We start from the raw sequence: 14679 nt of genomic DNA on the forward strand, positions 1-14679 counted from the left end.
GATATAAGTTCAACCAGATTGTAGCGTCTCGGCTCGGTTCATTCGGGTTAACGGGTGGACCGGGAAGGGATGTTACAATTTTTGGTATCAGAGCCTAGGTTTAGGCGGTTCTCGGACGATAGGTGTATCTATGTAGGTTAAAGACATACAGTGAGAATATGAGTAATTTAAGTTAAAGACATGCCATATTGGTTTGATTGGAAACAACCAGCCATTGGAGAATGGTGTTGTGGTAAGCGGAGTATATATTGAGATTACTATTGATGATTAATGGTTATATCCTTCTGGACCATTATGCATGGAGGATATGCTTAGAGAATATTGGATAGGGAATTCGATGTAGTGGTTATTGGAGATGAAATATTATTGAGGTGTTAAGGATTTGTGTGCTTTCATGAGTTGATATGAGTTCTCAATGTTATAAGTATTATGAGATGTATTTTGAAACTGATTTTTATCCATGATTGTGATAGCATGAATGACTTGTAAAAATGTTTGTTCATGAGCTATGAAGTATATTGGTTTATGACTTAAACATGAAAATAACATATATGTATATACTTAAGTATGTTAGATGAAGTGTACACTTGTATAACTTGGCATTTTCATATGCTAATAATCTGATCTCATCAAGTTCATTTAACTGAAGTTTCCTTTTGTGGCCAGCCTTGCTTAAATCAAAATTTAAAGACTTTATTTGCCAATATGCTTTATATTCCAATTCTAGGGGTAGGTGACATGCCTTACCATAAATTAAACGGTATGGAGACATCCCAATTGGTGTCTTAAATGTCGTTCTATAGGCCCAGAGTGCATCATCGAGTTTAAGCGACCAATCCTTTCGTGATGAATTGACAGTTTTTTCCAAAATCCACTTAAGCTCGCAGTTTGAAATTTCCACTTGACCACTAGTTTGTGGATGATATGGGGTAGATACCTTGTGATGTACTCCATGTTTCCTCAAAAGGCTTTCAAATGATCTATTTAAAAAGTGCGTACCTCCATCACTTATGATTGCTCTTGGAACCCCAAATCAGGTAAATAATGCTTTTAAGAATTTGACCACTGTATTGGCGTTGTTTATGACACAAGCTTGTGCTTCTACCCACTTGGAAACATAGTCAACAGCTACTAAGATATAACTTTTACCCTGTGAAATAGGGAATGGTCCCATGAAGTCGATTCCCCATACTTCGAATATCTCTACCTCGAGTATGTTGGATAAAGGCATTTCATCTTTTCGACTTATGTTGCCAACCCGTTGACACCTGTCACAATGAGAGACAAATATACGAGCATCGTGGAATAGAGTAGGCCAATAAAAGCCACTTTCCAAAACCTTTGAAGCAGTTCTATTTGCTCCATGATGCCCTCCATATGGACTAGAGTGACAATGCATAAGTATATCTTGTATTTCTGTTTCCCCTACACATCTTCTAATCATACCGTCCATACATATCTTAAACAAGAATGGTTCATCCCATAAGAAATTTTTAGCATCTGCATAGAACTTCTTCTTTCGTGCATAAGTCATATCTGGAGGTATGATGTTAGAAGCTAGAAAATTTGCAATGTCAGCATACCAAGGTGTGTGAACATGTTGTATTAACATTAAATTCTTATCTGGAAAACTTTTATTTATAATTGTAGTTTCTCCTACTGGTCCTTCTTCATTTTCCAGACGTGATAAATGATCTGCAACTAAATTTTCAGAACCCTTTTTATCTCTAATTTCAATGTCAAATTCTTACAATAATAATACCCATCAAATAAGACGTGGTTTTGCATCTTTTTTAGCAAACAGGTATTTCAATGCAGAATGATCAGTATAGATTATGACTTTCGCTCCAAACAAGTATGATCTGAACTTATCACATGCATATACCACAGCCAACATTTCCTTCTCAGTAGTTGTATAGTTCATTTGAGTACTAGTTAGAACATGGCTAGCATAGTATATCACATGCAACTTTTTCTCATGTCTTTGGCCTAATACACAACCAATAGCAACATCGCTAGCATCACACATTATTTCAAATGGTAATCCCCAATTGGGTTTTGCTATAATAGGCGCACTTACTAATGCCTTCTTGAAAGTTTTAAAAGCTTCCAAACATTCTGGAGAAAAATCAAAAGATGCATCTTTAACAAGTAAGTTAGTTAGAGGTTTAGCAATGATAGAAAATTTTTTTATAAATCTTCTATAAAATCCTGCATGGCCTAGAAAAGATCTTATACCTTTAACCGTAGTAGGAGGTGGTAACTTTTCTATAGCTTCTATCTTCGCCCTATCTGTCTGAATTCCTTCCTTACTTATTTTGTGCCCTAAAACAATGCCTTCATCAACCATAAAGTGGCATTTCTCCCAATTCAAAACCAAGTTAGCACTTTCACATCTTGACAATACAAGATCTAGATTTTTCAAACAACTTTCAAATGAATCACCATACACAGAAAAGTCATCCATAAAGACATCCATAATTTCTTCTATGTAGTCATTAAAAATCGCGGTCATGCAACGTTGAAATGTTGCAGGTGCATTGCATAATCCAAAAGGCATGCGTCTATATGCAAATGTACCAAACGGACAAGTGAATGTGGTTTTTTCTTTGTCATTCGGAAAGATATAAATCTGAAAATATCCCGAATATCCATCGAGAAAACAATAGAAAGCATGACCAGCAATTCTTTCTAACATTTGATCTATGAATGGTAATGGAAAATGATCTTTTCTTGTGGCTGAATTAAGTTTTCTATAATCAATACACACCCTCCAACCTGTAGTGGTCCTAGTAGAAATTAGTTCACCATCTTCATTTTTTACTATAGTCATTCCTCCCTTTTTAGGCACACATTGAATTGGACTAACCCATTGGCTATCCGAAATTGGGTATATTATTCCTGCATCTAGTAACTTGATAATTTCTTTCTTCACTACTTCTTTCATATTAGGATTAAGTCTCCTTTGTCTTTCTGCCTTAGGTATATGTCCATCCTCAAGATTGATGTAATGCATGACTCGATTTGGACTTATCCCCTTAAGTTCAGAAATTTGCCATCCTATACTCTTAATCCTATTTCTAACAATTTTCAATAAATCATTTTCTTGATCTACCGTTAATTTGTTAGAAATAATTATAGGAAGTGTGTGATTGTGAACCCCTCCCCAAAATATCATAGCATATGAATGCATGTGACTAAGGGTAGAAATGCACGTGAATGTATGAGTCACAACCTTGTTTAATTATTTTAGGGTAAACTAGGAAAAAACCCTAAGTGACTCCAATTTTAATTAACCTAATTATTAGATTAATTAACCCAATGTTTAAGGCATGGTGTGCAAACCCGAGATGGATCCCGAGACTATGTCATGCTGACAAAACTAACCATGAATGAATGCTTTGCAAAGTGATTAATGTAATTTGAACCAATTTTAAGTGATTGCGACTTGCCGCTCGGGGTTAAATCCCAAACGTGCCTACGTACTTCCGTTTGAATGGAAGATCAAAGTCAACGTAGTTCGATAGGCCTTCTTTGAAGGGCTTTGAATGGGTATGCTTAATGCATGAGTGTGTGTATGCTTTGTGCATTTTTGTTTAGGCATTTTGCCAAAGAATTGATTGATTTTTAGGCATTTGATGCCAAAAATGTTGATTTTAATGGCTTTTAGCCAAAAAGATTGATTTAGGCAATTCGGTTGCCAAAATGATTGACTTTAGGCGATTGTCGCCAAAATGATTGATTTTAAGGCTTTTAGCCAAAAAGAGTTGATTTAGGCAATTTATTGCCTGAAAATTGATTGATTGGGCGTTTGTCGCCAAAATGATTGATTTAAGGCTTTTGGCCAAAAAGAGTTGATTTAGGCAATTGTTGCCAAAAATTGATGTGATTTAGGCGATTGTCGCCAAAATTGATTATTTGAAGGCTTTTAGCCAAAATAAATTGATTTAGGCAATTGATTGCCAAAAGTTGATGATTGGGCGATTGTCGCCAAAATTGATTGACTTAAAGGCAATTTATTTGCCAAAAGCAATTGTTTGAAGGCTTTGAAGCCAAAATATTGATTTAAGCGATTTGTCGCTAAGAAAATGGTTAATCTACTTATAGGCAATTTATTTGCCAAAAGTGATTAATTGATTTGCAATGTAGGCAATTTATTGCCAAGAAAACATGTTTAATTAAGGCTATTTCGCCATAATTATTGATTAATTGGACTTAAGCCGGACTTTGTTCGAAATAAAGGCAATTTCGCCATAGTTATTGATTAACTAGGCTTTTTAGCCAATATTGTCGGATTTAGGTTTAAATACCACGATTATTAATTAACCGGGCATTTAGCCTAAATTTATTTAATTGAGGCAATTTACTTGCCTAAAGATGAAGTGAATGCATTTATGCAGTTGTAGAATTAGGAGGAGGAGAAGAGAAACATGCATGAAGTGCTAAATTAAATAGGCAGAGTTTAGTTCATGTACCTGATTTAATCGACGGCCACTTCTTAACTCCAGGTTAAGCTCCTCGTTAAGGGAATTTTAATTAATTTTAATTTAGTGACCAAGTATCACCACAAGAAAGCAATAAAATTAAAATTAAAAAATGCAAGAAAGCAGTAAAGAATCGCAAGGAGCGTAGGGAGAAGGAGCGTCCGTCAACACAGACTGAGTCCCTCAAAACGGAGCCCCAGAGCCGTCTTTTATAGGAAAAAAGTGACCCCGGGCGCCCCTGCCCGCCTTCAAGGGCGGACATGCCCGCCTGGGCTGGGTGGGCGTGCCCGCCCATCCTGGGCGGGCGTACCCGCCCTAGCTGGGCGGGCGTGTCCGCCCAAGCTGGGCGGACATGCCCACCTGGGCTGGGCGGGCGTGCCCGCCCTAGCTTAGGCGGGCGTGTCCGCCCAAGCTGGGCGGGCGCGCCCGCCTGGCTTGGGCGGGTATGCCCGCCCATGTTGGGCGGGCGTGCCCGCCCTAGCTGGGCGGGCATGTGTGCCTTCTTTTTTTCTTTTTTTTGTTCCGGAGGCTTTTCCGGGAGTTCCGGACCTCCAAAAAAATATTCCAAGACCAGTTCCGTGATCCTCGTAATTTTTCGGACATTTCAAGTACCATATTGGCACACTTCCGGTGAACTTTTTGAATGACCTCCGGTCCGACCGGACTGTTTGCAGTCCGGAAAAAGTGGCTCTTTGAGCCCCAAAATATGGGTATTCACGGGCGACTACAGCCGCTGTCGCCGGCGGCTGCCGCCGCCGGCGATAGCGGCTACCGCCGCCTTTAAGGGCGGCCGCCACCGCTGCGGCCGGGAAAACCGGCTTTTTGAGCCTCAAAATTTGAGTATTCACAGTGATCTTTACCTAAGAAAGCATATCGCAAATGACTTGGTAACTCTTTAAGGTCTATTATTGGTGGAACTTCAATTGATGGTGGCAAAGGTTCATGCTCCCTAAGTAACATCTCAGGTCTTAAATTTATAAACTCCTCTTCTTCAAGATTGACATTTTCTTCCTCAAATTTTTCATTATCTTCCAAGGCAAACATTTCTTGTATGCATGCATCAACTACATCAATTCTCATTCAATTTCCCTCATCCATAGGATATTTCATAGCTTTATCTATATGAAATTCAATGACATCATCACCTATCCTAAGGACTAATTTTCCTTCTGAAACATCAATTAATGCTCTCCCTGTGTTCATAAATGGTCTTCCTAAAATAAGAGGGCAATTTTTATCATAAACAAAGTCAAGTATGACGAAATCAGTTGGAAAAATAAATTTGTCAACCTTAACAAGTACATCTTCAATGATACCATAGGGTCTTTTAATAGTTTGGTCAGCAAGTTGTAGAACCATATTAGTTCTCTTAACTTCATCCTCTAATCCCAATTTTTTAAAGAGAGACAATGGCATCAAATTAATACTTGCTCCTAAATCACAAAGGCATCTAGGAAAATCTACTTTACCTAATTTGCATGGTATAGTGAAACTTCCTGGATCTTTGAGTTTAGTAGGTAACTTACTTGAGATTATGGAACTACAATCCTCAGTTAGAGTGACTGTTGAAACATGTTCCCAACTACGTTTCTTCGAGATCAATTCTTTAAGGAACTTACCGTAGTTTGGAATTTGTGTGATAGCTTCCATGAGCGACATGTTGATATGCAAATTTTTCAGTTTATCAATAAAATTTAAGAACTGCTTATCTTGCTCCTACTTCTTGATCCTTTGCGAAAAAGGTGGCCTAGATTGATAAGTTTTAACGTTGTCCTTCTCCTTGTCCTTTCCTTTTTCTTGTCCTCTTGACCCTGCACTATTTACTTCAATGCTCGGTTCACAAACCGGCTCCACAGTTGCATTATTCAAAACATTAATATCAATACCCGAAGGAACTATTTTATCTACTATTTTTCCACTTCGTAAGGCAATGGCACTTACATTCTCCCTAGGATTCTTTTCTGTATTACTAGGAAGATTTCCCACTTCACGTGAGGAAATAGCACTTGCAAGCTGCCCTACTTGTACCACCAAATTATGTATGGATGATGAATGATTTTTAAATAACTTGTCAAACTTTGATTCTAACCATTTAAAATTATCATCTTGACTACTCATCTTTTGGTTAAATCCCTCCAGAAATTTATCAAGCTTATTAGTCAATTGTCCCAGTCTATCTTGAGATTGACTAACCTGATTGCCCCTCTCTTGATTATCATGATTTCTCCAAAAGGAATTATGATAATTACGATTTTCAGTATTATAAGTATTGGAGTATGGACCACAAACTTGTCCTTGGACATAATTCACTTGTTCCTCCATACCCGAATGCTTATAATTACATTCATTTGACACATGCCCATTTTGACCGCAATTGTCACAAATAAGAGGTGTTGATTTACTTATGTTTAAGTTATCAATTTTATAAGACAAAGCAGAAATCTGTGTTTGCATCATGGTTAAAGGATCTAATTCATGCACTTTTGTGAACCCCTCCCCCAAAACATATGCATGTGAATGCATATGATAAAGGATAGGAATGCACGTGATGTGTGAGTCGCCACCTTGTTTCATTATTTTAGGGTAAACTAGGAAAAAACCCTAAGTGACTCCAATTTTAATTAACCTAATTACTAGATTAATTAACCCAATGATTAAGGCATGGTCTACGAACCCGAGGTGGATCCCGAGACTATGTCATGCTGATGAACTAACCTATGAATGAATGCTTTGCAAGGTGAAAGATGATGTAATTTGGACCAATGAAAAATGTTTATGTGATTTTGACTTGCCGCTCGGGGTTAAATCCCAAACGTGCCTACGTACTTCCGTTTGAATGGAAGATCAAAGTCAACGTAGTTCGATAGGCCTTCTTTGAAGGGCTTTGAATGGGGATGCTTTATGCATGAGTGTGTGTATGCTTTGGGCATTTTGTTTAGGCATTTTGCTAAAGAATTGATTGGTTTTTAGGCATTTGATGCCAAAAGTGTTGATTTTAATGGCTTTTAGCTAAAAGGATTAATTTAGGCAATTGTTTCCAAAAACTGATATGATTTAGGCGATTGTCGCCAAAATTGGTTATTTTAAGGCCTTTAGCCAAAATAGGTTGATTTAGGCAATTAATTGCCAAAAGTTGATGATTGGGCGATTGTCGCCAAAATTGATTGACTTAAGGCAATTTATTTGCCAAAAGCAATTGTTTGAAGGCTTTTAGCCAAAAATTGTGATTTAAGCGACTTGTCGCTAAGAAAAAGATTAATCTCACTTATAGGCAATTTGTTTGCCAAAAGTGATTACTTGAATTGCAATGTAGGCAATGTATTGCCAAGACAAAAACGTGTTTAATTAAAGCTTTTAGTCTTAATTATTGATTAATTAGATTTAAGCTGGACTGTTCGAAATAAAGGCAATTATACCATAGCTATTTAATTAACTAGGTATTTTAAGCCAATATTGTCAGATTTAGGCTTTAATACCACGATTATTAATTAACCGGGCATTTAGCCTAAATTTATTTAATTGAGGCAATTTGTTTGCCTAATGATGACATGGATGCATTTATGCAGTTGTAGAATTATGAGGAGTAGAAGAGAAGCATGCATGAAGTGCTAAAATTAAATAGGCAGAGTTTAGTTCATGTACCTGATTTAATCGACGGCCACTTCTTAACTCCAGGTTAAGCTCCTCGTTAAGGGAAAATTAATTAATTTTAATTTTAATGACCACTTAACAAAGCAAGAAAGCAATTAAAGCTAAACTAAAGTGCAGAAATGCAGTAAAGAATCGCAAGGAGCGTAGGGGAGAAGGAGCGTCCGTCAACACAGACTGAGTGAGTTGAAAAGAGGGCCTCGGGGCCAATTTATAGGCAAAACGGACTGTTTCGGCGGCCTGGGCCGCTGGGTTCGGCGGCTCGGGCCGCCGGGGCTCGGCGGCTGGGCCGCCTGTGGCCGACGGCCTTGGCTGCCGGAGGCCGGCGGCCGAGCCGCCGAACCTACGGCGGGCGGGACCGCCGGGGTCGGTGGGCGGGGCCGCCGTCTCCGGCGGCCAGAGCCGCCGTGTCCGGTGGCTTTACTAATTTGATGCTCCGGGGGCTTTTTCGGGAGTTTCGGACCTCCAAAAAATATTCCGAAACCAGTTCCGCGATCCTCGCGATGTCCCGGACGTTTCAAGTACCATATTGGCATACTTTCGGTGAACTTCCAAAATGGCCTTTGGTCCGGTCGGACTGTTTGCAGTCCGGGAAAATTGGCTCTTTGAGCCTCAAAATTTGGGTATTCACAGTTGCCCCCCACCGGCAACCATAAAAATGATTTATGGGGGTCGGTGGTTGTCTGAAACATAAATTTTGAAGGCGAAAATCGAACGCGTCCAGAAGACCCGTCTTATGGCTATTTGCTTATAAATAGCTTGAAATTCACCATTTCAATCATTCTACACTCTCCATATTAGAGAGCTCTCTCAAATGCTCTCAAACTTCCAAGCTACAAAGACCTCCTCTCCTTATGGCTTCCTCAGATCTGAGTGACGAGGATTTTCTCGGGTCTCAGGGGATTTCTCTCGATGAGGTCGATCTCATGGCAGACGCTGATACCCACGCCTCCATGACCGGCATCTTCGCCCAGGTAAATGCCCCTTTAATTTTTTGCTTGTATGTTATTTATTATTTGGGCCTCAGGCCAAATGGTGGATTTTGGGCCTTAGGCCAAATTGTGAATTCTGGGCCTTAAGTCAAATTGTGGATTTTTTGGGCCTTAGGCCAAATTGTGGATTTTTTGGGCCTTAGGCCAAATTGTGAATTTTGGGCCTTAGGCCAAATTGTGATTTTTTGGAATTTTCCTGTGCTTACTGTCTTTATTAGTATGCATGCTAGGGCAGGACTAAGATATTACCCTTAGTAAGGAACCGAGGAATAACTCTTAGGTTGTTTTACCTTTTAGGATTCCCGTATTAAATTGGATGTGGCTGAGAGTTCTGTGGCTGGAATTCCGCTCGAAATATTTGATCAAAACAACCCGGTTGGCGCGATTATCCGTCCATCTTACCTGGGCTATCTGAGGCATTTTGACATGGGTCGGAGCAACTATAAGGAGTTATTGTGTGCTTTGGCTGAGAGGTGGTGGGACACCACCAATACCTTCCACTTTTCTTGGGGCGAGTTGACAATGACCCCTGCGGACTTCTCTGTGATCTCCGGGATCCCTTTGGGCATTCGGCCGATCGAGCTATATGATGACTGGAGGATTGATATCTCCTCCGACCGGATGGTGGAGCTGATTGGGATAGACCTACCTCGGATTGTCGAGCCAGGTTCTGCTATTCCTGCTTTGAGCGTTTCCAGACGCTGGTTATCCCTCCAGACCCCGGACATCTATGCTAGATACAGGCGGGGAGAGTTGACGGCTACTCAGGTGGCCCGATTCACTTTATTGCTGCTGTTTGCTTTGACCTTCTGGTCCAACAGGAAAGAGAAGTTTAACCCTTCTATCTTGAAGAGTTTGGAAAATCTGGCCCATTTGGAGGAGTATGACTGGGCCGGTGCTATTCTGAGTCGCATGTATGATGATATGTGTGACCTGAGTCGAGGCCACGGCAAACTCAGCGGGACCTACTACTTTTGGGAGGTAATGTAAAGAACATTCTTCCTTTCCGTGTTTTCCTGTTCGTCTTGATTTTCTTTTTCACTGATTCTTTTCTCCGTTCTGCAGACTTGGGCATTCGAGTACTTTCCTTACACTCGCCCTGAGTTGCTTCAAACTAATCTCAGATCAGGGCTGGCGCCTTTGGCTTGGAGATGGTACAAATCAAACCTTCATACCATTCGGCGCAAGGAATCGCTGAAGGAACTAAGAGCCTTTTTTGATACTTGCCCCTTGGAGCAAGTATGTGCTTATTGATTCTTAGATATGTTAAATAAAAAGGATTTATTAACATATTTGCGTCTTTTATAGGCCGAAGTGGGGCCGATGACTGCCCGTCTACAGAGTTGGATTCAGGCTGATCCCGATTTCCAGCGATCAGATGCCTTGTCTCAGCGGAGGGTGGTCCTGTCGCACCCCATCCTGCGGCGATATTATTTGGGCGAGAGAGTGGACATCCAGATAAGAGGCTGTCGTTCTGTCCCTTATGCTCCTCCCGAGGACATGCGAGCGGGTAAGCAGATGACGCTCACTGCTGCTCATACTGAGGGTATCCCACATGTGGAGTTCATCATGGGAGGGGATTATGATGAGTTCTGCGTAATCTCTTTGATACCGTCCATTGGATCTCGGCTTGATAGTATCCAGAAGCCGGTTCCTTCTCAGCCAATCGGCACTCGTTCTTCTCGGGCTTTGGGTCCCTCGACTAGGACTCCAAGGAGGAGGCCCTTGACCGATCCCACTTCTTCCACCCCGGTTGAGAGGCCGTCGCAGGCCGGGCCTAGCCGATTGGCAGGTCCTTCCAGGGCTCCCCGGGCTATTTTGGAGGCTATCGGGCCGCTTCACCCAGATCTGGCCAGTCTACGTCTTCCATACAGTGTTTCTTACTTTGTTCCTGACAGCCCCCCAGCTCTTCGAGAGGTTTCCCTGGAGAATGTGGATCGCCCGGCTCTTCCTTCCGAGGACATCACTGAGGTAAAGCCTGACACACCTCTCACAAAAAGGATTCATAAGAGATTTGATGTTGACTTGTATTTTCTTTTGTATGATTTCCAGGTTCCTGTCGGGTTGGTCAATCAGATGATGGAGCTGATTCTCGGGTTGCAGCAAGAAGTGGCTGCGGCCTGGACTCAGATAGCCTTTGATGATCAGAGGAGGAGGAGGCCCCGCCGCTGATAGTTGCTAGATTTTCCTGCTTTCCTTTGTTTTTCTCTTGCTGTATTTTCTGTACTGAACCTTGGCTGTATTTCTGTACTGAACTTTATTTGTACCTGCACTTGGTTAGTACTGAGAAGATGCATGCATGATTATCAAATTTGAAAGAACATAGGATTTTATTTCAATCCATTCTAAAAAAACATTTCTTCCTTTTTTTTTTGTTTACTGAAAAGGACACATTTTTTTTTTGCAGTCGCCTCCGGGCGCGTTTTTGCTCTATAAAAGCTACTTTTCTGGCTTTTTTTTCATTCACTCTTTTTTTCGAGCCAAACAGCAATTCTGGTCAGTTTCTTCTCTCTTCTCTCTTTTCCTTCCTTATTATTTTTTTATATTTTATATATTTTTTTTAAATAAATAAAAATAAATAAAATAAATAAAAGAACATGAATCCCTTCTACAACCATAGCATGCACAACTGGACTAGGAGTCTCTCCAGAGTTGAAAAGATCAATTTGGGGAGGTACGGTCTTTCTCCCGTTATTACTCTTAGAGGTGTAGTAATTGATTGGGATTTTTTACGGGCCTGCATTAGACTTTGGGACCCGGAAGCCCACGTTTTCCGGTTTGGGGCCATAATGGAGGAGATGTGCCCTCTTTTTGAGGAGTTTTGTGCTATCATAGGGTGTGACCCCAATGCCCCTTCGGTCAAGCATGAGGTGAAAATTGGGTATGTTAGGTCTTTTGAAAACCTGTTTCAGTTCAGCCGACCACAAGCTAGGGCTATGATTATTGATGACCAGAAGGCAATTCTGTTGCCCCTGACTGACGAATTTTTAGAGGCTTGCCCAGACGACCCAGACCGGATGAGGCTGAGAATGCGGGCCTTAGTTTTTTGTTTATTGGCTGGCTTCTTGTTTAATCAGGACCCAGGCTTTGGGGACTTGCGCCTCTGCCCCATGGTTCGACAAATGGAGGATATGGGTTGTATTGGCGGCATTGTGCTGGCCGAGACTATTAGGAGCCTTGACAGGGCTGCTTTAGGGTTCGATGACTGGACAGTTTCTCCCATTATTCTCCAGGTATTTCCCTTCTTCCCTTTTCTTTTCTCCTCTTTTTTTTTTGGTTCGTTCCCTTGTAATAGAAAGGATCCATCACCCAGGTTTGGTTGAAGGACCATCTTCAAGTGGTTGCTACTCCTACTCTCTTGCCCTATAGCCCCACTCAGTATCGTATGCGGAGGATCTTGATCACACACCCATCTACTGATGCATGGACTTCATGGCTAATTGAATTGGGTCCAAATGAGATACTGTGGTTCATCTCCTGGTACAACATCACCCGCTTTATCCAGGTTAGCTCTCGCTATACTCGGGTTTACCTTCTAGGCCTTACACATTGTACTTGGTACTGCGCTTCACGCGTTTTGAGACAGATGGGGATAGACCAGACTGTCCCGATTATGGATGACTTTTCAACTGATGCAGCCATTACCCCGAGTGTTACCTGAGCCGTCCTTAGGGCTTGGGTTAGAGATCATCATATGGTTAGGCCTTTACCTAATCCTGCCGGCGTTCAGACTTCTCCTGAATATCGGACCTGGTTCATTGCCACTGTCTGGCCGATTGAGAGACCAAGGAGGACTGCACTGCTGAGTGTACTTGAAGGTTGGGTTTAGGCAGACGCTGATGATGAGGTTGGGACTGGTGAGGAGATTGTGTTGGCTCCTCGGACAGGCGAGGCTGGACAGAGTTTAACAGCTAGGGAAGACTCAGAGGATGTTGCCCCTCGGAGGAGACGGGACACCTAGACTCCTATAGGCTTTTGCTGTCTTTCTCTTATTTTGACTTTTATTTGGTACTTAGACTCTTGATGTATGTTTTTTTTTTTTTGAATTTTGGACTTAGACTTTATTCTTTGTTTGGACCTTTTGCTTTATGCTTGACTCCAGATTGTTTGACTTTATTGCTTAAATTGAGAATGTCATTTGGCTTTTATGCTTTCCAAGCATTTTCCAACTTTATTTATTTGAGCTCTAATTTTTGCCTAAGCTGCCCTTTCGGGTTTTCAACTTAGCGAGCTTACCCATTTTTGCTTAAGCTGCCCTTTTCGAGTTTTCAACTTAGCGGGCCCCGACTTTTGCCTAAGCCGCCCTTTCGGGTTTTCGACTTAGCGGGTTTTTTCTTTTTTCCTCTTTTTTTTTGCACTTTTTCTTCCTTTTTTATTATTATTGGCAAAGAAGAAAGAGAAATGATTTTTTATTATTGATGTTTAGACCGCGCCCAATGAGGGCTGCCTACATATCTCCGATATATACTTTCTTTTTTCCGAAGAGAATCAGGTCTAATGTAGTTCAATCTTTACATTATGCAATGATTACAATTACACAAAATATCTTTTTAACTGATCTAAATTACATGGATTTGTAAACTCCAAACCATCCAAATCAGTTAAGATGACGGCTCCGCCTGACAATATCTTCTTCAACACATAGGGTCCAGCCCAATGAGGATGAAACTTCCCACGTGGGTCTATGATTGGCTGTCTAATTTCTTTCAGAACCAAACAACCTTCTTCCAGCTTCCGGTCTTTGACCTTTTTATTAAAATGCCGCGCCATTCTTCTTTGATAAACTTGAGTTTGGTGGATTGCTCGCAATCGCTTTTCATCCATACCCAAGAGTTGCAAATGATAATTCTCAGCCCAATCTGCTTCGCTGATCTGGCTTTCCCGGATGATTCTCGCCGACTGAACTTCCAGCTCAATAGGCAATACTGCTTCCATACCATGCACTAAAGAATATGGGGTTGCCCCAGTAGGCGTTCTGATGGAGGTCCTGTATCCCCATAAGGCATTCGATAATTGTTCGTGCCAAGCTTTATGCTTTTGAACTGTCTTCTGCAAAATGACTTTTATAGCCTTATTTGTAGCCTCCACCGCCCCATTTGTCTGTGGACGGTAGGGTGAAGACCTATGATGCTGAATCTTCTTCTGCTTTAACAAGTCAGAGAACTCACTTTGAAAGTGGGACCCATTATCCGTAATGATCTCGAATGGTGTTCCGTACCGACAAAGGATGTTGGTAAAAACGAACTGTGCTGCCTTCTTGGCATTCAAGACCGAATAGGAGGCTGCCTCAATCCACTTAGTGAAATAATCAACAACAACCAGGATGAATTGATGGCCATTGGAAGCCTTTGGATGGATCTTTCCGATCACGTCTATGCCCCAAGTTTCGAAAGGCCATGGTGAAGCAATGGGATTCAGATTGACCGGAGGCTATCTTTGTAGTTTGGCAAAAATTTGACACTCATGGCACTTCTGCGCGTGCCTCACACAATCTGCATTCATGGTTGACCAGTAATAACCCAGGTTCATAATTTTTCGAGCCAGAGCTATCCCGT

General features: G+C 41.3%; 1 pseudogene; it reads right to left on the reverse strand.

The window, feature by feature from the left end:
• Positions 1-1033: 1033 nt before the first annotated feature.
• Positions 1034-14679, reverse strand: part of LOC149493269 (uncharacterized) — a 42317-nt pseudogene continuing 28671 nt past the window's right edge.

The sequence above is a fragment of the Jatropha curcas genome, chromosome 10 (assembly GCF_041381405.1).
Source record: "Jatropha curcas cultivar XTBG-Jc1 chromosome 10, XTBG_Jcur_1.0, whole genome shotgun sequence".
NCBI classification, from domain to species: Eukaryota; Viridiplantae; Streptophyta; class Magnoliopsida; order Malpighiales; family Euphorbiaceae; genus Jatropha; species Jatropha curcas.